The sequence below is a fragment of the Nannospalax galili genome, unplaced genomic scaffold, assembly GCF_000622305.1.
Source record: "Nannospalax galili isolate Female #2095 unplaced genomic scaffold, S.galili_v1.0 scaffold2017, whole genome shotgun sequence".
Lineage (NCBI taxonomy): Eukaryota > Metazoa > Chordata > Mammalia > Rodentia > Spalacidae > Nannospalax > Nannospalax galili.
This window is the reverse complement of record NW_008339716.1, coordinates 23,609-26,489: the sequence shown is the minus strand read 5'-3', so window position 1 is coordinate 26,489 and position 2,881 is coordinate 23,609. Positions and strand designations below refer to the sequence as shown.

At 40.0% G+C, this 2,881-nt stretch overlaps 1 pseudogene; it reads right to left on the bottom strand.

The window, feature by feature from the left end:
- Window positions 1-1,989: 1,989 nt before the first annotated feature.
- On the bottom strand, window positions 1,990-2,663 carry LOC103735221 (annotated as a pseudogene).
- Window positions 2,664-2,881: the final 218 nt, after the last annotated feature.

Here is a 2,881-nt window from a genome sequence, read left to right as displayed (position 1 = left end):
CCTTATATTTACAGACAAGCATACCATATACCACTCATCACTAAGACCCTTTTTGCAAGAGATGGAGGCTACTGCAGAATTTTACAGTTGCTCAGACACAGAGAATATACGTCTGAGAGATGCCAAGTACTAAGTGACACATCTACACTTGAACCTCTGTAACTAAGGCTCATGGAACATGGAGCAAGGGGTAGAAAGAAAACAATGCATCCTTCAACTCTCACCAGTAAAGCTTCCTTATACAACAGAGTGTGATGCATACAGAAGGCCACAACTGGCTAAGTTTCAAAGAATAAAAGACTGCACAGAGTAGGATATGACTCCTATATGCAACCTCACCTATCCAAGGCTCAGGGACCATTGAGGAAGAGTGGGTGGAAAGATTTTTAGAGTCAGGGCTGGTTCATGAACACAGGGAAGCAGAGGCTTTCAGATCACTGGAAGCTTGCACATGTGAACTTGTGGCAATGGTGGCATTGAACACAAGACTCGTGCCAACTCAGTTAAACAAGGGCCTTGGAGGGGGAGGGAGAAATGAATGGCAGGCTGTCACTAGACTGAGAACTATTGGAGAATGACTGATGATGAATGAGGGAGGGTACGCCTTACATATGGTCTCTAGATGGACTGACTAGACTCTGGTGGATGAATTTACACTGAAGAATATCTGGGTACAAATGCTTGACAAGATGGGACTTAACATGTACGGCAGAATACATGAGGTCTTGTGAGGCAAAGGGGTCATGGATGGGAGAGGGGCCTAAATTTGATTAAGAACTGTTTTATCAAATTACAAAAGCTCAATAAAATTTTTAAAATTATTACTTATAAGAAGATATAGTGTGTGAACTTTTCCCCCCAAGCTTGTTTGCCAAGTTTTTCCCAGGCATGAGGGATGTGGCCCTCACTCCCAAGGCACACCTTCCCCTCTGCTACCCCTTATTTAAGCTTCAGAGATATTAAGGTCTTGTCACTGCCTGAGTCAGTCTCTAAGCACACAGATTTCTTAACTCTAGTATCTTATCAAAACTCATACTTAGCTCTCATGACCTGATTAGTCATGGCCTCCATGTGTTCAGTTGATTCCCTAGTAAGTGTATTTGAGAGCCCTAAACACAGAACAGCAGATCCAGAACCCTCCTCCTTACTTTCAGGTACATGGCTGACTTTCATCTCTATATCACAGTGTAGGTTGCCTTAGTGACAATTGTGGCCTCATTCAGGCTAGTTGTCAAACATTTCCTCCTGCAGGTAGAGGTACTTGCTGCTCAAGCCTGGCACCTTGAGTTTTGTCTCTGGGAATCTTGTAAAGGTGTAAGGACAGAACTGATTCCACAGCCTTGTCCTCTGACCACCACATGTGTGTCATGGCATGCATGCTTGTCATTCACACATACACGTATACACGAATAGTATGATAACAATAATAATAATGGTAACAATTTAAAAAAACATAAGAATTTTCCTCATACAGTTGATTCAGTTTTGAGGTACTTTCTAGCAGAAAGTGTGAACTCCTTCTTGTTACTGTAATGGAGGTGGAAGAAAAAGTTCTTTATTTTGCATTCCTGTTTCATTTTTTTGATTGTGTATGTGCAAATTGAGTGTATGTGTGCTGTTTTTTAGCAGTATGCTCAATTTGTCACCTCTGTGAAAGCAAATCTACATCTTCTAGATTACGTTTTTTGTATCTCTATTTATATTGTCTGTATTTTTAGTATTTATCCTCTCTTTGGTTACAATATATATAACTTATTTTAATGTTTTGTTTGTTTTGGGCTTTTAATTTGAATTTATTAATACACAAATAAGATACAATACTCTTATTTCAATTATTTTAGGATACTTATATGTACTAATAAAAATAATTTTGACTTACATTAAAGAGAAAAGTTTTTTATCTAAATAGATTCACAAATCAAAATTTAAGGAACCACGAATAGATTAAGATGACAACTAGTTAAAACTTTCAGAAAAACTGTCAATGAACTAACTTTTCAGTTTCATTGAATTGTCTGTGTCCAGTATGTTCTTATTTGTATGAAGTATGTGCAATATTTTGGTTCTGTTATTCAAAGTCTGTTTCACTTGCTTCTTTCTCAAAGTATAAACAAATGGATTTAGCAGAGGGGCAACAGATGTCGCCTGCACAGATACCCCTTTATTGATATCTACCTGTTCTTTGGCTGAAGGCTTCATGTAGATAAAAATGCAGCTGCTGTAGGTGATGGAAACCACAATCATGTGAGAAGAACAGGTGGAAAAGGCTTTCTTCCTTTGCTGAGCAGAAGGAAATCTGAGAATTGTCTTGATGATGTACAAGTAAGTAAGAATCATACCTATCAGTTGATAATGAAAGTCAGCATGGCACAAGTGATGACAGTCTGCTCCAGAAACTATGTGTTTGAGCAGGAGATCTTGAAAAGAGGAGATACATCGCAGATGAAATGATCAATGGCATTGGAGTCAGAATTTCTGCTGGAGACCCATGCCGAGTGGAGTGATGATGATCATCAGCCCAGACACCCAGCTGCAGAGGACAAGGGCAGTGCAGATGTTGTTGTTCATGACAGTCATGTAATGCAGGGGCTTGCAGATGGCCACATAGCTTTCATAGAACATGGCTGCCAGCAGAGAAAAAAACTCTGTGGCTCCAAAAAGTCCTACAAAAATATTTGACTGGCCCAAGATGTGGCATGGTCTGATAAGGTGGGCTCTGAGTCGTGGAGGTGCAGGGCTAGGCACTGGGTACTCATTCTTTGTAAGTTAATAAACTCACATAAAACATATTACATGGACTACTATCCTCAGGCCTCTTGGGGTAAGTATATAGCGCAGGTCTCCGCACCGGGACTCCCTAAGCCTCATTCACCCTTCCTTC